The 20,397-nt window shown below is 51.6% G+C and overlaps 1 non-coding gene across 1 annotated transcript; it reads left to right on the plus strand.

Annotated features, from left to right (window-relative positions):
* The first annotated feature begins 18,667 nt into the window (after positions 1–18,667).
* Positions 18,668–18,752, plus strand: TRNAR-UCG (transfer RNA arginine (anticodon UCG)). Its single transcript has one exon. It is a non-coding gene; the product is annotated as a tRNA-Arg (tRNA).
* Positions 18,753–20,397: the final 1,645 nt, after the last annotated feature.

Raw genomic sequence — 20,397 nt, forward strand, 5'->3', positions numbered from 1 at the left:
CAAAGGCAGCATGAACTGTGAGTTTCTCGCCGACGGAGGCAGCACTTGGCGTCTTTACGATCGACCTCTTCTCTTCCTCAGGCCGCAGCACAGGCAGGGACAGCCACCTGCGCACCAAGGGCCCGTGCCTTCCTCGCCCCACTCACCCCTCTCGACTGTCCAAAGTGCAGGTGAGCTCTGAAAGCACGTCTACGGCACCAGGGCTCAGGCAGATGTCCCGAGCGACAACGGCTCTAGGACAAGGGGCTCCTCCCTGCAGTGTTTTGTTTGTGGCCCTCAGAGCCGAGCCCTTGGGTTGGAAACCACTGACTGAATCCAGCTCCTTCTGTGCACGAATGAGAGGAGGCTCAAGGAGGCAACGTGACTTCCCCAGTTTCAGAGCAAGCCAGTGCCAGCGACCGGGACTTGCCAGGCCGCGTGGGGACCGAGGTCCCTGAACCACATCCCGTGATCTAGCAAAGCCGTCCGACCCCTTGGGAAGATAAAGCTCCTTCACACCTCTCAACAGAGCAAGCTACTCAAGGACACCTTCCCTTTCCGGTGACGGTGCTCTGTCCCCAAGGATGGGCCCCATGCTCAGGCCTGCGGGGCCATTGTGGTCCCCACGAATCACAGGGACGTCTTGCCCCCTGCCGCCCAGCTTCCGCTGCTCCGGCATGCCACGCACACAGCCAGGCCTCGGTCCTGGCTGCTCCCTGCGCCTGGTGCCCTCACCCCAGACAACCGCACGGCTGCGACCTCGCTTCATTCACGGCTCGTCCTGATCTCATCGGATCAGAGAAGCCTTGGTGCACTGCCCCGCATAGAAGGCAAGCCCCAGAGGGCCAGGGATTTTGTGTAGTTTATTCATCACTGTAACCCCAGCACCTAACGAGGGAGTGGCACAGGGCTGGTCCTCAGTAATGATTGCGGAATAAATGAGCGACCTGTAAGGAAGACAAGACAGTATCATTACCTACGTCTTATAGATGAGAAAAAATGGGACACTAAGAGGTTAGGGGGCTTGTCCTGGCCAGGGCCAGGTGGCAGGTGCACAAGGGTGTACAGGTGGGCGCACCTGTATGAGAGGGGGGGGGTCTCCGAGGGCTGTTGGCTAAGCCGGAGAGTTAGGTGACAAGGGAGGGACAAAACACAAGCTGGAAATATCGGTGAGGCCACATAAGCTGGACTTTTATTTGAGAGAGCGAGCGAGAAAGCATGCATGCATGAGCAGAGGAGAGGGGCAGAGGGAGAGAGAGAGAGAGACAGAGAATCTCAAGCAGGCTGAACCCAACACAGGGCTCGGTCCCATGTCCCCGGGATCATGACCTCTGCCGAAATCAAGAGTCGGATGCTCAACCAACTGAGCCACCCAGGTGCCCCTGGACTTTTAAAATATACCAGGGAATGGGGCGCCTGGGTGGCTCAGTCGGTAAGCATCCCACTTGGGCTCAGGTCATGATCTTATGATTCGTGGGGTCGAGCCCCGCGTCGGGCTCTGTGCTGACGGCTCGGAGCCTGGAGCCTGCTTCCGATTCTGTGTCTCCCTCTCTCTTTGCCCATTCTCTGTTCAAGCCCTGTCTCTTTCTGTCTCTCAACAATAAAAAAAGTTAAAAAAATTTTTTTAAAGCTCTGATTTAATAATAATAATAATAATAAGCCTTTTCCTTTTTCAACCACATTTGCCTGAGCCAATGTCCCTGAGGGCTCTAGACTGTCCTCCCTGCTTATGGGGAGCCCCACCCCCCTACCCTGGGGCTGACCTTTAGCCCCCTTCACTGGTGGACGCCCCGAGGGGGAGAGGGATGTGTAAAATCAAAGGGCAGCTGAAAACTTCTCTGTCCACTTTGATGCTTTGGAAATTCCATGATTAAAGAATACAAAGTTCCTTTGTTTCTAGAGCGTGCAATTAATGAAGAATCACCAGGAGGCCGAACTGTAGGATTAAAGCAACAAATCCCGAATCTGGGAAGCGGACCTATTTATTTATTCAGATGTGTGGTGTTTGTGACCTGGCTCCACAAATGCCACAACAGGAGGGGAAGCCCTTCTCCCAGAAGGTTTTCTTGTATTTTCATACAAGTGAAGGAAAGAAAAGCCCTCTTCCTGTCCCAGCTTTGGAGGCTTTGATGCTCACCACCTGTCCCCAGCCCCACGGTCTGGTGCCGTGTGACCCTGCAGGTGACCACCCCACTTGCCGCAGACTTCCGGAGAATGACCACGGGCTGTGCCCGTCTGTGTCTGTCTCTGCGAAGAAGCCATGCTTCTCCGTGAAAGGAAAGTGGCCTTACACCGACAGGCTGTTCTACCATAAGTGATTGCCCGATCAATTTTATCAGAACCATTAGTAATGATTTTAGAACGTTTCGGAGATTGTGGGGGGAGCGATTACTAAAAATCCACCGAAGAGTGACTTTTATTTGTCTAGATCAGGATTTTATAAAAAAAAAAAATAAGACTCTGGAGGCGCCTGGGTGGCTCAGCTGGTGAAACGTCTGACTTCAGCTCAGGTCAGGATCTCATGGTCCATGAGTTCAAGCCCCGTGTCGGGCTCTGGGCTGACAGCGCAGAGCCTGGAGCCTGCTTCAGATTCTGTCTCCTTCTCTCTCTCTGCCCCTTCCCTGCTTGTGCTCTCTCTCTCTCTCTCAAAAATAAGTAAACATTAAAAAAATTAAAAAATTAAATAAGACTCTGATTCTCAGAAGGCTCAGGGACTAGATGCTCTGGTTCCTTTAATTTCCTGGTTAAGAAAAAGCCAATCTAAATGTTTGCTTCGGCTCCTGTTGACGAATGTTTTTCTAAAACGTGATGGTTGGAAAACAGGGACTTCTCTTTTGAAAAAGGAAACGTGGTGGTTAATTCTCTGGCTCTAATAAGGTCATTGGTCTCAACATAAGGCACTTTCTGGACTTCTGTGAGCGATTCATTTGGAGACGTCTGCCCAGCTCGCAATGACCCACCTCGGACGGGGGCACTGAGCTCCGGCCACGCTTGTGTAAAGTGACCCTGCACTCTGGTCATGGTGGCGGCGAGGGCACCCTGCCCCAGGGGACCTGGTCAGAACTTTTCCCCTGGGGATTTGGGAGCGAGACCAGTAGCAAGAGGTCAGTTTCTCCCGGAGGCTGGGATGGCCACACGAGAACTTGGGAGCTGGGGGCCACCGTTTTCTGGGCAGTGTGCAGACTAAGGTGTGGAGACAGCTAGTCTGTTAGGGGAAAAGACAGAGAGGGCTTCACCCCCATCCTGGTCCTGGCTCCCCCTCGAGCCCAATTGCATTTCTGCCCTAGCCTCAGTGGGTCTCCCTTGCAGACTTAGAGGAAATGGCCCATTTCTGCTTCAGCGGGCTCTATTTGGTCCTGCATGGTCCTTGCATCCCAAAGACACATGTGCTTCTGGTCCCCCAAGCCCATCCTGCTGGCCATGGATCCCCTAGCCTGGGTTGTATTTCTCCTTTTCTGGCCTCGGTTTTGTTCTGGTTCCACCGTCTCCCTTCATCCCTGCCTGAAACTGCGATGTCACCTTCAACCTCTCCCTCTGCCCGTGGCCAATCAGATGGCCAGACCCACAGATTCCTCCCCCCTCAGTCTCTGTCTCTGCCAACTTAAAAAAAAAAAACAAAGAAAACAAAAACACAAACTTTTTAGTTTGAGATAAGTGTATGTTCCAATACCGTTGTAAGAAAGAATACAGAGGATCTCCGGTACCTTCCACGTGGTGTCCCGGAAGGGAGCATCTTGTCTAATATAGTACGATATCATAGCCAGGACAGTGAACTGGTACACACAGAGACACAGAGAAGACGGCTGTGTGGGCACTAAGACAGAGACTGGGGTGACACAGCCAAAGGAAGTTGGAGCCCCCTGAAGCTGGAGGAAGCAAGGATTCTCCCCTGAAGCTACCAGAAAGAGCCCGGCCCTGCTGATCCCTTGATTTCCCGCTTTTGCCCTGCAGTACCGTGTGAGACGAAAGCCGGCTGTTTCAGGCCCCCTAGGTCGTGGTAAGATGAGAAAGATAATATAGTTTTTGACTTTCTCCCCAAACTTTGTATTGAAAAATTTTCCCCAAACTTACTGCAAAGTTGAAAGAATAATCTACACGTTGATCCATCAATTAACATTTTGCCCCATTTGCTGTGTGTGTGTGTGTGTGTGTGTGTGTGTGAATGTGTGTGCTACAATACACGGCATGTTTTACATATCTGTGTATATATCACGTCAATGATCTCCCCCTTGGACTGTTTGACTCTTTGGAAGTTACAGGTATCCTGGTGCTTTACTCCTAAACACTAAGAATAAAAACATTGTCTTTTATAAGCATCTATACCACGATTGCACCCAAGAAACTTACCTTTAATATAATAATATCACCTAATCATTAACCCGTATTTAAATCCTTCCAATTATGTCCCTCATGATAGTTTTACAATCCAAGATTCAATCAGGAGCCATGAATTCGATTCAGTTCTCATGGTTTTCTCTTCATCTTCCACCTTAAGCAGCCCATCCATTCACTGTCTTTCATGACTGATATTTTCAGAGTCCAGGCCAGACTTTTTTTTTTTTTTTTTCCAATGTCCCATAATTTGGCTTGGATTTGTCTCACTGTTTGCTCAAGACAGACTTGAGGATAGACATTTTGGGCAGGTTTGTCACATGGATGATGTGTGGACAGGTGCCCTCCATCAAGAGACACATGGCAATCGTGACTTTATCCCATTACGGGTAACGTGAAGTAACCATTTTTTTAAAAATTGGCTTAATGTTGGGGCGCCTGGGTGGCGCAGTCGGTTAAGCATCTGACTTCAGCCAGGTCACGATCTCGCGGTCCGGGAGTTCGAGCCCCGCGTCGGGCTCTGGGCTGACCGCTCGGAGCCTGGAGCCTGTTTCCGATTCTGTGTCTCCCTCTCTCTCTGCCCCTCCCCTGTTCATGCTCTGTCTCTCTCTGTCCCAAAAATAAATAAACGTTGAAAAAAAAAATTAAAAAAAATTGGCTTAATGTTTATTTATTTATTTATTTTTGAGAGACAAAGAGAGAGTCTGCAATTAGAGGAGGGCAGAGAGAGAGGGAGACACAGAATCCGAAACAGGCTGTAGGCACAGAGCCCGACGCGGGGCTCGAACTCACAAACCACGAGGTCGGGACCTGAGCCGAAGTCAGACGCTTAACCGACTGAGCCACCCAGGCGCCCCGTGAAGTTACTGCGTTTAAATATACATTATCCTTTAACCTGTGGGGTGACATTTTGGGCCCATGTGACTATGTTCCGCAGAAACCTTTCACCCAATGATTTTAGACATCAGTTACGATCTTTACCTGAATAATTAAATCTGTGATTCTTCTAATCTATTGATTCTTCTCAATTTATTTGCTGGCATTATTTCATAAAGAAGACCTATCCCCTCACCGCTTTTTAAAGTACTCTTTTGGATTCACGGACACCTTTCTAAAAAATTCACTCTGTTATATAATCACATTGTCTTTACCACTCAAATCATCCCAAATTTGTACAGGGGGAGGCCCCTCAAGAAAGCTGTTTTCACACGTCCACATCAGTCTTTGGGCCCCTCCTTCTCTCTGAGGCTGTAAGATATTCCAGGATGACTTTGTACTTTCCCTGCTCCAGGCCTGGAGTCAGTCAACTTCCCTTTGGGGGAGAAAGGAATTTAGAAACCATGTTCTGGGGACTGAGTGTGCTCATAGCCACCAAGGGTCATTGTATCCTTATCTTGTCAGTGCAGAGAGATTAAAAAAAATATATATATATATATATATATTTTAAATTACGAGTTCCTACTGAAGATGCCTTTACCTCCAACACAAATCAGAGGGGTCCTCTTCATATCGCCATAGCTCATGTTAGTTTTTCCCCTCTCACAGCAAGATTTGTTGTTTCCAACATTTGCATAGTGACTCATTTGCCCCGTCTTAGAATACGCATGAAATAGTATTCTGTAATTACTACACGAATATCACTACTAAAACCAAACCTATTAAGTACATTTTTTAAGTTTATTTATTTTGAGAGAGAGAGAGAGAGAGAGAGAGAGGACGGGAATGGAAGAGGGGCAGACAGAGAGAGAATTCCAAGCAAGCTCCACACTGTCAGCACAGAGCCCAACAAGGGGCTTGATCTCATGAACTACAAGCTGAAATCAAGAGTCTGATGCTTAACTGAGCCACCCGGGTGCCCCAAAACCTATTAAGTAAATTTTAAGTTTCTTTGTAGCCCCTTTGTCCTCAAAGTATATCCCACCAGAGGGTGTACAGCCAGAGAAAACTCTTCAAAATTTACTTGGATTGTGGGGTGCCTGGGCGGCCCAGTTGGTTAAGTGTCTCACTTCAGCTCAGGTCATGATCTCATGGTTCATGGGGTCGAGCCCCGCATCGGGCTCTGTGCTAACAGCTCAGAGTCTGGAGCCTGCTTCGGATTCTGTGGCCCTCTCTCTCTCTGCTCCTGCTCCGTTCACACTCTGTCTCTGTCTCTCTGTCTCAAAAATGAATGAACATTAAAAAAAAATTTTTTTTTTAATTTACTTAGATGGTTGTCTACCTGGTTATCAATTTATATCAATTTGATACATAGATTCATCTGCTTCTTTCCCTGCACCTTTGAGAAGCCTTCAGAGGGCTGGGGAGACTTCCTAAATAGTCACACGGTAAATACGGGCAAAGTGACTTGGAGACGGGGGAGCAAGATGACACGAGAGGGCATCACGGACCAAGAAGACGTGGCTTGCTGCAAAAGCACCAGTGATCTCAGCGGAGGCAAAGCCAAAACCAAAAGCGCATTAAAGCCCAATATCCATTAGGGAGCCAGACTCTCCGGACGCGGTTTTGACTGATGAGCAGGGGCGAAGCGACCGGCAGGACAGAGTCTCAGCCAGGACGGTCTGGTGGGAAACAGGGGTTTCGGTCATTTTTCACTGAGCTCATTTGTCACTGCAGTATTGGGCCTACAGACTGTTCTGCCCAACATTTGGCAGCCGAGGCGCTCAGTCTCAGTCTTGATTTTCCCAAAGTGTAATACACAGGTAATTAAATTTTCGAGTCTCCTGAGATTCACAGATCTCAAAATTTTTAAGCCTCGTGTCATTTCTTACGTTGCAATCCAACTAATGCTGACCTCCCCGAGGAGTCACTTCAGAGAACACTGAACTGGCAACGAAATGAAAACGTCAGGGGTGAGGGAGATACACGTCTCTGCTTTAATAAACAGCTCCCTGCTTGTATGCCGTGAGTTCAAATACGTTCCTCTGTGCCTCGTCTTAAAGTTACCTCGCAAGGCCTCAATTCATCATCCTGGGTTTCCCTGGAAACCATTGATAAGATTTCAAAACACTTCAAAACAACATAACCGCCCTCTTGAGATGTTTCCTCGGTTGCTGAGGAAACCTGTCTCTTATTTTGGCCTCGGAGTGGAAGGAAGGGAGATTCCTATGCCAGGGGCAGAACGGAATCTGAAAATTCCCGAGAGGATCAGCCCTGAGGACGCGGACCCTCGGATGCTTCCAGCCCTCCGCCCTTACCCTCCCGTGGGGGGCCCCCAGGCAGGCCCCAGGCTGGCAATGCTGTGTGAGACCTCTGTTCCGAAGGCCCCAGCCCTGCTCCCTCAACTCCCCTGCGTACCTAGAGATGCAAACTTTGGGGAAATGTATAGGCAGGGTAGTGGGTCGTGCGGTGGGTCCCTCCTCCGGGTTTCTTGCTGCTCTGCAGATAATTAATAGAAAGCATGCAAGACCAGATTCCACCCTCTCCTTCTGCTCCAGCCCACCTTCCCGGTTGTGAGAAAGGGTCTGGGGTGGGAGGCAGGGGTTGGTTAATGCTGCAGGAGGAAACGGCAGCTGGCCCGGAGAGGGGCACAATCAACGAGAGCCTTTCCTGTCCGCGCCAGCCGGGGTGCCCAGCTCCCCAGGGAGCAGAAGGGAGCTCAGCCAAGGTCAGCCTCCGCCCCTGGTCTAGGCGTATGGTGCAAGGGAGCTGCAGGAACAGGGAGGGGGGCACCCACCACGGGAGGGGTGGACAAGGGGGAAGTGCAGGGAACGGGGGGCACACCCTTGGCATCCAGGAATGGGCATGACCGGGCATGGGGCCAGGGCGGGGTGAGGTCTGAAGTAGGGGAGCCCAGCCCCCACTGGCAGGAGGCTCCTTGAGGGGGAGGAGGAAGGAGAGGGTGTTTAGCAGGGCGTGCCCAAGATGAACCCTGGAGGAAGGTTCCAGAAGGAGTCGGAGGTATCTGTTTCCAGCTTGGGGTTAAGAACTGCGTCACAGACGCCGAAGTCCACTTTTCAAAGAACGAAGACTTTTCAGGAAAAGTAGAACTGTGCGTCGCCCAGGCTCGGTTTTGACTGATGAGCTTGACTCAGGGTTAGGCCTCATTCCCGGCTCCCCCAGCCTCTCTCTGTGGGCCCGCTGCTTGGGAGGGCAGAAGAGGGCCTTGGCAGCCTGGCTCCTGTGGGGACCCGAGATGGCGGGGGACACAGAGGTACGGGCGGCAGGGGAAAGGCAGGGCGGGGCAGGCAGAGGGGAGGCCGGGGATGCTTCATGTGGGAGGCAGCTTTTGAACTAAGCTTAAAATGGTAGGTACCGTTTCTTACAAATGAGAAGGAGGAAAGACCTTCGGGAGCAGAATGATGGAGGAAGTTCAGTGCCCAGCTGTCTGGAGCTCAGGTCTTGGGGACGGGGGAGCTGTGGGGGGGGTCTGAGCAGGTACAGGGGACTCGGGGCCCCTCTCTGCACAGGTGGGGCAGCCCACAAACCCTCTGGTGGCTTAATGGCTGCCTAGTGTGCCCCCCTTGGAAAGATGGTGTACCTGGCTCTCCCAGGAGGATGGCGACCGAGGCAGGATTCAGAGGAAAGACGGCCGGGTGGATGGGGACAGTCTGGCTTTTCAGACCCTGCCAATGAGAAGACGCCACCCGTGTCAATGGTGGCTGGTAAGCTGAGCCACGTGGGCATGAGGGAGAAGTCTCAGTTAGCACCCCCCTTGCTGGAGGCCGTACCCTACCAGGCGGGGACAAGGCTCCTTCGCGGATACATGGGGAAGGAGAAGAATTTGCTCCAAAGGGTGACTCTCATGCGGCCCCGGGTCGCATTCCGTCTTGCCTCCTCGAGGATCTGGGTCCTGAACCTCCCTGTCGCCTGCATCTATAGTCTTTCCGGCTACCGCGCTGTTCCCGTGAAGCAAGCAACTCAAAACGAGCACCCGCGGAACCACCTTGTGAACTTGTCCGCTCCCCGGGCTGCGGTCACAGCCCGCCTTCCACCCTTCCCTCCCGCCACGTTCCTGCCCTCGCTTTGCTGTGTCAAGCCTCGCGCACACGGAATTGGATACAGCACAGTCCTTGCTCCCCGGGGCACCCACGCGTCCTTGGCCCCTGGGTGACGCCCCCTTGTGCATTTGCTCATTGAGGCGTCTGTAAGTACCTGAGAACTCCCCGTCCCCAGCGACAGGTGGCAGGTGAGCAACGACCCCGCACCCAGGTGGTTTCGCCTCCCTCCACGTGCCTTCTCCCACCCGAGGCGAATCGTCGCCGGAACCCGGCTCTGCTGCCGGCAGTCTTACCGCAGAGCCGTGGACCAACAGAGCTCCTCTGTCCACCCTTCCCCCTGACGGCCCGGGGGTCGTTCCCATGTCGCGGCGAAGGCCACCGGGGCTGCGGTGAATACTCCTGTCCAAGCTCCCTGCTGCACGTGGGCACTATGTGCCGGGTTTGTCTCTCTTCTTTCTAAACTGCTCTTAGGACTCTTTCCGGGGCCCTCGGGGCTGTTTCGCTCCGCAGGTGCACACCACAGCCTCTGCTGTCCCCACTCCATCATTCTAAGCGGAGTTCACGACTCCGTCACAGGGACGAAGCCGTCTCCCGGACAGCCACCTCTGTGCGTGACTCAGGGCGGATGCGGCTAAATCCACCACGAGCGTGCTGACGGCGCGACTTGCCTTGTACTGAGATTCGTTTCTGCTGCTCAGCTCTCTGTCACCTCAGATAGTTGAGAACGGGGGTCAGCGAAGCAAATGGTCACCCCGGACCTTCCGTCCACCTCAGCCGCCTGTGCCCCTGCGGGCTCTCTCGCTGGCACGTTTCCAGAGACTTGTGAAGGATGGACTGTTGATTGTTAAACGCCTGAGAGATGCTCCTTTGGCTTTTCTAGAAGGGCCTGGAAAGTTCAGGGTTTCCCCAGACATAACGGATGCCAGGCAAAAGAGAGGGAAGACGGAAGGAGGAGGAGATAAAAGAGAGAGACCACCCACGCATGGGTGGAGACCGAGGAGGAGAGCCACCGAGCGAGACTCTAGTTTTTGGGCATCACAGGAAAAAACTCCCTAAACGCGGAGGTGGAAGGCAATGGCCACGTTACTATGTTGATGAATTTTGTGGGTCTGGAATTCACGGGGGCCCAGTCAGGATGGCTTGTCCTTGTTCCACAGGGTGAGAAGCTTGAGTGACTGGAACCTTCTGGAATGTTCTTCACCTTCACCCTCTTGTCTGGTGCCTGGGACAGGCTGACCCGAAGGCTGGTCTCAGCTGGGACTGTTGACCAGAACGTGTCCTCATGGCCTCCTCGTGGTGTGGACTTGCTCAGAATAATTGGACTTCTCACATGGCAGTCGGGACTTCAAGAGCAGATGTTCCCGAAACCATGTGGTCTCTTGTCCCGACTTCAGACGTCACACAGCCTCACATTTGCCATACTGTCCTCCCAGCTTCGGGGTGCGGGGTGCAGAGAATGTGCATCAGCATGGGAGGAATGACTAACGCCCCTCTAAGAACTGCAGAGAGCAGGGGAAGGAACCTGAATCTGGAAGAAAGGGTAGCTCGCCATTCTGAGGAGTCCCAGGAGATAGCGGATAGTGGCTGGAGGTGGGGTGGTGGGACCCCGACCCGGGGAGCCTGAAGACTTGGTGCCCGTGGCCCCACTCCCCCAGAAGACAAGGGCTGGGGGGCTGCACAGAGCCCCAATCCAGCCACATATGGCAAAGAGCCGACTGTCCAGACACAAAATTGCTCAGCGGTCCACGGCTCATTCCGGTCAGATGTCCTCACCAGCTGTCATTGGGGCTTGGCGACTCCTCCCCGAGTGAGATAGAATGAGCTGAGATTCAACTGGAATAAATCCACTCTGAGAAAGAGGAGAATCTTTGCCAGCTCTAGGGAAATAGTGTTTGGGATCCATTGGCTTTCCGGCTGGAGAAAGGAAGCGGCCCAGGGCGCTGGCAGCAGGGGAATCCGCCTGGGGACCGAGATGTCCGGTGGTCTGGACGAGGCCGTGGGGCCAGCAGCGCAGTGGGAGCTGATGGTTTGTCAGTGGCTGAAATGGAAGGGACTGCCTCTGTTATTCCAAAGAAAAAACAAAGCGTTATGTGAACAATGAGTAAGACAGCCCGCGTTCTTCATGTTGCTGGTTTCCAAGGTGTGACTATTCCCCCCCTTGGAGCAGGGGGCGCTGGAATCAGAGCCTTTTTGAGAGAGGCGTCTGTGACCCCAGGCTGGTGCTGGGGACAAGATTCTGACTCAAGGGCTTGCTGATCTCGTCGTGATCCCCCAGCATGCTCTGTGAATGTTTAAATGTCACTGGGACGGTGGTCATGGCAGTGAGTGACCTTGGGTCCATCCCGGAGCCCCTCACAGTGACTGTGCGTTGGAATTCTCTCAGAGCTGCGGAAGACGCGACGTGGCCCAAACTACACCCGGTTCGAAACGTGTCGTTGATGAGGGCCTGCGGCTTGAGGGAGTTTCTCATGGGGGGGGGGGGGGGGTGTGGGGGGGGGCAAACGGAAAGAGCCTTCTGGGTGCTCTGCCCAGTCCCGGAGGGAGAGCTGCACAGGTCCTGTAGATTTCCTAGGGAGATGTGTAGGAACTCCTAGAGGGGGTTTTCAACATTTTTCACAGACACCTGGATTACTAAAAAGATTTTCTTCCATTGTTTTCCTTTAGAACAAAACAAAACAACCCTTTGGAAAAGCATTCTTTACACCGCACTTAGCATCTCTCCGTGGGTAGTGACCTCATTGCTTCCTGGTACCGTGTAGGCAGGGGCGGGGCTCCCGCAGGCCGGCCTAGCCTCTGCTCAGCCTAGGGCTCGGCCAGACCTCGACGGGTCTCTGTGGCCTGTGTACATGGCCTCTGGGGTCAGCCCACCAAGGATACATTTGGAAATAACTCATCTGAAGACGGAGGAGAGTAGGAGATCACAGAGCGGAGAGGGGAGACCCATCTGGACTCCGGACGGTGTCTGTCCCATACACTGGTCCACGGCCCAACCCATGCACACTCATACCTGTGTCTGAGGAAGGGGATCTGGAAATTAAAAAGTGGTTAGGAACGAGTGTGGTGACCTCAGCGGCTCTCTTGCGGCACCATTGGCTTCAAAGACATTGTAGACCTCCCCTCGCACAGCCGGAAGCAAGGTCTGGCATCTCGTACTTACCTGTGGCCTGGAACGTGGACAGGTCCTGGGGGCTGAGCACAGAATGGCTTCCACATCCAGCAGACCAAAGGGCCTGATGAGATGGGAAAGACAAGGAGTAGAGCGGAGATGATAAAGACCCAGCGAGGAGGCCTGGCAAGGAGGCGAGGACCTCCCGGGTCCTCGACAAATAGGCAATGAATCCACAACTGACCGAGTAAAAACTGGTCCAATTTCTCAGCTGTCAAGTTGGCAAAGATACTTAAAAATTATAATTCCAAGGGAGGTCTAAGAGACCTCACCTCCGGTCAAGAGGTGATGGGGTCTTAAAATGGATGGATTAGGCTGGCAATAGCTGATCCCTTTCATCTATCTTCAAGTCACCAAGGGAGGGCCAGGCGTCAGGCGCTTCCCAAAGCTCTGCGGTGAGAAGTCTGCGGCACCCCCTGTGAAGCACGATCGCCCGTAAATTGAACTGGAACCTAATCAAGCCTCTAGATCTAGCCATTCACAGGAAATAGGAGGTTTAGAATAAATTTAAATGATGCCCCAGTGACTCAGCCGGCCGAATCGGGAAGTGAGACATTCTGTCGGGCAAATGACCTGGAAAATGATCAGCTTGTTTCCAGCAAATAACTGACATGGAAAAACCAGAGGAGGAGGTGAAACTGTGAAGATTACAGGCGAATTAAGAGACACGTGAACTGAAAGCAATAAAGAGGGCAGATGAACCATTAAGGCCAAGTCCAGTTTCTTGGGACAATCAGGAAAGTTGAAGAATGAGTAGTTACTATGTAATATGAAGAAATCACTGATAGTGTTTTGAGTGGAATAATGGTATTAGGTGTGCATTTAAGCTTCGATCACCTATTTGTTAGGTGTAAATATTGGAGTATTTATGAGTGAGATGATATGATATCTGGCATTTATTTTAATTGCTCCAAAAAAAAAAAAAAAGAAAAAAGTTTTAGGAGGACATAGAAATACAAAGAACGGAAGGTGGGTGAATGTTGAAATAGGTGACGAGCGCTGTGAGGTCATCGTATTCTTCTCTCTACCTTCGTGTGTTTGAAATGTTTTCATGTTAAAAGATTAAAAAAAAAATCATTCCCTTGGTTTCGCAAAGGTGTAGAGATTTTTTTATTTCAGGTATTGTATTATCCAGCCCAGCAGTTTCCTATGGTTCCATATTTTATTTCTCTCCTCATTATAGTCTGCTTGCCTGAAAATGGTGGGACCCTATTATTATAGTAACTGTTTTAAAGGTCTTCTCTGCTAGGGCCATCGTCTCTCTGTCATCTATAGCATTTCTGGGTCTGTCTCTATGACTGATTTTTATCCTGCCCATGTGTCACGTTTTCTCACTCCTTTCTTTGTCTAGTACGTTTTGATTGGATATCGGACATTGTGTATGTTACATTACCGAGTGTCCAGATTTTGTTGTCTTCCTTTAAAGAGTATGGCAGGGTTTTGTTTTTGGCTTTTTTGTGGGTTTCTTTTTTGCTTTGTGGAAGCCAGTGAAATTATTTTTGCATCAGATTGATCTCTTTGAGTGTTGTTTTCATTCATTCATTCATTTTTTTTGGTGATAGGCTTAGAATCATCTTTATTCTGGGGCTAGTTTTGTCTGCGACTCAAGCATGACTTTTCTGAATTCTTTTCCGAACGCCTTGTGTCTTCAGTGGGGTCTCTCCACTGGGCTGGTTGCAACTGTACGATCTCTGGAAATTGCTTGCCTTCCAAATCTCCAGAGTGGCTCTTTAAAAAGTCTTTTTTATTTTTTAATTTTTTTATGTGGCGTTACTGGAGACTTTGTCGCTTACATTTCATCCAGTTTTATAGTTGGTTAGGTTTTTCAGCACTGGTTTCACCTCGTGGCTGGAAGCAAGAGTCCAATTTTACCATTTCTTAAAAACAAACAAACAAACAAACAAACAAACACATTTAATCAGTCTAGAAACTCCTTCTTCTAAATGAACCAAGGCAGAAATGAGGTCTAGACAGAAGTATGGTTAGTGTTTTATGGCCAGCATGAAGGACACCTAAGGTAAGAAGTGGCCATGACTCATTATATTGTCTTATTCTTTTTTTTTTAATTTTTTTAACGTTTATTTATTTTTGAGACAGAGAGAGACACAGCATGAATGGGGGAGGGGCAGAGAGAGAGGGAGACACAGAATTGGAAGCAGGCTCCAGGCTCTGAGCCATCACCCCAGAGCCCGACGCGGGGCTCGAACTCGCGGACTGTGAGATCGTGACCTGAGCTGAAGTCGGACGCTTAACTGACTGAGCCACCCAGGCGCCCCTATATTGTCTTATTCTTATATTACATTTGTGATCTTTGTAGGAAGAAAAAAAAAAGGACAGATAAAGAAAACAACCATAAATCAGAATAGAAAGGAACCAGTTCCCATAGGCTTCAAAGTTTAAAAAAGTGTTTTTTTTATGTTTCTTTATTTTTGAGAAAGAGAGAGACAGAGCATGAGCGGGGGGCGGGGGGCAGAGAGAGAGAGGGAGACACAGAATCCGAGCAGCTCCAACCTCTGAGCTGTCAGCCCAGAGCCCGACGTGGGGATCAAACCCACAGACCGCAAGATCATGACCTGAGCTGAAGTCAGGAGCTTAAGTGACTGAGCCACCCAGGCACCCCAGGCCTCGAAGACTTTTAAAAAAATGTTTATTTATTTTAAGAGAGAAAGAGAGTTCTTGTGTAAGCCTGAGGAGGGGAGGGACAGAGAGAGAAGAACAGAGAGAATCCCAAGCAGGATCCACGCTGTCAGCTCAGAGCCCTGCTCGGGGCTCGATCCCATGAACCGTGAGATCATGACCTGAGCCAAAACCCAGACGCTCAACCAACTGGGCCACCCAGGTGCCCCTCAAAGAGCTTTAAAAGAAATCCGATCCTTAGAGTGAACGATGAGCAAGCAGCCCTGCAGAAACCCGGAAGTCTCCCTCCTCCCCCCGAGGACACACTCGATACCCACACATAATAGCGTCTGGACCCAACACATTATAACCACGCATTGCTCTCAGTGGCATGCAGAAAGCTTTGAATTGCCAATAACCGTCCTTGAGTGGAGAGATGTTGGTAGAAACCACTTTTATCACGAGTGTGAATTCAAAAGAAACGAGCCTGTTCAAGAGCACAGAGAGGAGGGGAAAGAGAATCCCCATAGGTTTCTTCTTCAGGACCGCCCACCTGCTCCCTCAGGCTCTCGGGTCCAGGGCAGAGCGGGCTTCTCTGTGTCCCCGTGGGGTGGTTGGCCTGATGGAGCTCCCATCTGACACTCCAGGGTGGGAGGAGGTATGCTAGAACGCGGGGCAGGTGGGGAGGGTGCTAGCCAGCGACAGCCCCTCTCCGTCACGGACTGGGCTGTATCTCCAACATTCTGAGCTGTGCTCCTCCCTGATTTCCACTTGCAACACAGAGGATCCTGTTTCCCTCGATGTGAGGTTCAGGCTGACGTCGCGGAGGTAAGGAAGGCATCATTTTGTCTTTCCTCATTTAGCTCCGGTTATGTGCGGATGACTCGGGGAGCAAAAGCAGCCGTGGAAAACACTTGTTGCAAGGCAGCAGGTGGTTAGGTGCAGCTCAAGGCCGTAAGTTTTCCCGGCGGACTAAAAGGAACTTCAGCCGACTTCCTGTTTGTTGACGGCTTGACCAAGTTGAGCCCTAAAGCCACAGGTAATGTATTAGAAGCAGATATTCCTGCAGGCAGTTTTCAGGAGCCTACCATACGTTCGGATCTCTGAGTATGAAAGGGTTTTATAAACTAGGACGGCGCTTTTGTTCCTTGAAGCGGCTCCAAGCACAATAGAGGCTGCTGCTTAAAAGCGACATGAACGACGGTGAAGGAGCCAGGAGTTGGGCTGAGTTCTTCCAAGGAAGGAGAGTCGCACTGTTGGCCATGTGGATGGGATCAAAGTAACCCGACAAAACCAATACTGTGCTCGGCAAGTTTGGGGCTCTGCAGGCTGTCAGAGCAGACCATCCAGGTGAGAGTTTGAGCCACTCCCCGGCGAGACCCTCCCTTCCGCTCCCCTGCTTCCTCCCACCAGTGATTACTGCGCTGCCCAACGCTGGCCACCAGGGGGCCCAGCGGTGAGCGGAGCCAGACAAGGCGTCAGCCCAGAGTCCTGCAGGAGAGGCAGACAGTGTAGGGGCGTCTGGGTTAAGCGTCTGACTCTTACTTTGGGCTCAGGTTGTGTGTGATCTTACAGTTTGCGAGACCGAGTTCTGGGTTCTGGGCCGTCAGCGTGGAGCCTGCTTGGGCTTCTCTCTCTCCCTCTCTCTTTCTGTCCCTCCCCCACTCGTGCTTGTTCTCTCTCTAAATACATTGCCTTAAAAAAAAATAAAGATGGTGTAAATGACCAAGTGAGGTGAGTTCTCAGGAGGAAAGAGTCACGGATCTACGTACGAGTGGTTTACAAAGGAACCTGGCCGAGGCCACAGCTGGGAGGGTAACCCTAGGGAGGTGCCGGAGAAGGAGCCACCCAGGGGTGGGCCCGGAGGGGTGCAAGAGAGAGAGCCATCTCAAAGAGGGGGACCCCACTTGTGCCTCGGAAGCGTCAGAGAACCGAGAGCGGGTCTCAGATGTGACCCTTCTGTTCCTCTTGTCCTCAAGGACATCTCGGCCAAGGTTCAGCCTTCTCCGGGCTGGCAAGATGCCATTGCCTCCCAAGTCTATCCAGATAAGAGAGTTCTGGCTACCCATTCTCAGAGGGAGTGGAGCCCCCCGAGGAGGGGCCGGGCAGACACCCTGGACATGAGTGTGGGCGTTCTCAACAAAAGCACTCACGGCTCCCTACGTTTTTTAGTGGGTATCTCTTTAATTTTTTACGCAACTCCCACAGGGACGTTTTAAAGATTCACAAGCTGTCAGAGAATGTTTCAAAGTACTCTAAAGAACCAGACTCCATGAAACCTACCTCTTTAAAACGTTTTAGGGCTACGATAAACAAGGAGTATTTATGTCAGGGAGACAGATTTAAATTTATCTTCAGAAACTAAAGCCAAATGAAACCAAATGGAAGAACTGATGTTTCCTCCCCAACTACAGCTTTTGAATCACCTTACAGCTACTCCCGTGGGTGTGTAGAAAGCATAAATCGAAGGTGCCTTGTGTGGTTTAAAAAAATACCATCATGTGTAACCATAAAAGGCAAGCTCTATCTGAACTCATTCTCCAATCATTTCCCCCAAAGGCGGAACAGGTGCCGTGTATTCGAGTCGTTTTTTGTTTTTTTTTTTTTTTCCTTTTGGAACATGAACTCTTACACCTTTCCCTCACCTGTGGCCATTTCTGCAAAGACAGACTCCGGCAAGTTTTCCTCACCTAGGAAATCCGGATCCAGACGCACTCTTAGAGTTGAGGACAGATATCACATTGCAACAGACAGGGGAGACGAAGTCTGAAGATTTGGCTTTGCGGCAGCATCTCTTTCAAATACGAGGTTTTTAAACGAACGCTTCAGCGTTACTGTCATGAAAATGGAAGATTTCCAAGGGGGGGGAGGGTTTTAAGTTTATATTCAGACTCGGCATCTGGCGGGGCGGGGCTGCTCATCAGTGGGGCCTTGGCCTCTGCAGAAATGTCTTAGCAAAACGTCCCCCAGAGCAACCCTTCTCAGCTCAGCCGAGGAGTTCCCTGGCTGTTTGGTGGGGCCGCTTGGACCGTGGGCGGCTGGGGTCCGGAGGGGGGTGGGCGTGCGAGGGGTGAGCCCGGCGGGCCGCCTGCTGGTCCCCCGGGAAGATGCTTCTATTGCAACTGGAGACGACATCGTGTGTCAGGTCAACAGACGCCGGTCGTACGTGAGTGCGGTTCTGCTCCTTCCGTGGCCAGTCACGGCCCGTTCCTTTAGGGACCTGTTGGCTCACTATGGTTCAAGACTCTCTCACATCACCTCCAGCTCCCGCTTGCTCCGCTCAAACCACCTCACGGTTCGCAGGTTCGTTCCCGGGAGCAGCCCCGGCCCCGGGCCTCCTGTCCTCAGTTAGGAGGGGTTCTAGCATCTGGCGGTGTCTGGGAAAGGAGCTCAGGTCAAAGGCATCCTTGTTTTTTTATCGTAGTGAAGAACGCGGACAGAATCTGCCCACGGGCCAGGCTCCTGGCACGTCGGGGCGGTAACAGGTGCCCTCGGTTGACTCTGATCCGAGCTCTGTGTGGCTCCAGTGAAGCAGCCCCTGCTGTTTGTTTCATTTATTTCCTTGAATGTCAGGGTCGGTTTTATTAGGATGCGTTTTGCTTACGCATAAAAAAAAAACTTAAAGAAAAAAGCGAGCGCCTGGGTGGCTCAGTCGGTTAAGCGTCTGACTTCGGCTCAGGTCATGATCTCGAGGTTCGTGGGTTCAAACCCCACGTCGGGCTCTGTGCTGACGGCTCAGAGCCTGGAGCCTGCTTTGATTCTGTTTCCCTCTCTCTCTCTCTCTCTCTCTGCCCCTGCCCTGCTTGTGCTCTGTCTCAAAACTAAATATATAGATAAATAACATGTAAAAAAAATCATGCAATTATGTTCATCTCCGATTCCAACGGCACTAATAAATGCAGGTTCGTGAGTTATAACCCCTGACTGCACCCTCACAATGAGGGCGTTAGGCCAGTTTTTAGGGCCAATTGACCAACGAATCCCCGCTTGCCAACTCGCGGCAGAAAAATAGGTCCATCCACACACGCTCCGCACGGGGCCTTGCAGTCTCCACTGGCCCCCCTCTCATCCCAGCAGGATTTCTAGTTAGCCTCTGGTTACTGCAACCAACCAGCGGACACAGTGCTCCCCACCCCCAGCCTCCTCGGAGCGGGCGGTGGCCGTGTGACCGTGCCCTGGCTAAAGAAAGGCCAGAAGGGAAGGGAATTCTGCTGAGTGCCGTTGCCGGGAAAGTCCTGGTTTCCCTTGTAAAGGAGCCAAGCTTAGCTGACGACCCCACGCCACGTGCCCCCTGCCCTTATGCCTGCCTGGAAAACAGACCTGGCACCTCGAGAGTCGACAGCAGTCTCGGCGAGGGGACAAAGCCACACGCTAAGGATGGCCGCGCAGGGAGAACGGGAGGTTGGTTCCCTGAGCAAGGGCGCCAGCCCCCAAGCACTCTCCCTCCCTGGCCACCTTGTCAGGTGACAAAAACGAACCGCTTCCTTGACCCAGCCCCTCTTAGGTTTCTGTGACAGGCAGCCAGCTGCCGTCCCTGCGGATTGAATGATGATGATACGTGTCACACGTAGGCTGTTCGTGATGTGCGGCTGCCGAGAGCCTCTGTGTGGGGCGTGCCCCGGGCACAGGCTGGCAGGCTGCATCGGACCATGGCCCGGGTGCCGGCCTCTCCCTACTTTATGTTTCCTTAGCTGGAGGCTGCAGGATCCCTCTGGGATACTCATTTAAAAGCCTGGATAGTATAGGGGCACCTGGGTGGCTCACTCGGTTAAGCGTCCGACCCCACATCATGGTCTCGCGGTTCGTGAGTTCGAGCCCCGCGTGGGGCCCTGTGCTGACAGCTCAGAGCCTGCTTGGGATTCGGTCTCCCTCTCTCTCTGCCCCAACCCTGCTCTCTCTCTCTCTCTCTCTCTAAATAAATAAGTGACAAAAACCCAATTCTGAATAGTATAGTCTTCTACATGGACATCATCTTTTTGCACAGCTTCTAGGCAAGTGGTTGTTAAACTTTTGTGGATTATCGACCTGCAGGACAAGCCATTCAAAACTCCACGTAGCCTCCTCAAAAGATACACAGAGCAGAATGAACAAAAACGCAGCGCACCCCCTTGAGGGTCTCCTAGACGCCCCCGGACCCATCCGGGGACCCTGTCTGCAAACATCCTGTTGGAGGCACATAAATCAGTTTTGATCATCTGCCTCTCTATGCCCACTTTGCCGATTAACAATATGCAACGTAGGTACTTGCTTGATCTTTTTTAATTCTGCGGATTGGGGTATTCGTTCTATCCCCGCAGCCGATTCTAAATGACTCTCATTTCATAAATTATTACCTGGAGCAGAAGATAGATAGAATCATGAAAGTAT

Source organism: Prionailurus viverrinus, chromosome C1, assembly GCF_022837055.1.
Source record: "Prionailurus viverrinus isolate Anna chromosome C1, UM_Priviv_1.0, whole genome shotgun sequence".
NCBI lineage: Eukaryota > Metazoa > Chordata > Mammalia > Carnivora > Felidae > Prionailurus > Prionailurus viverrinus.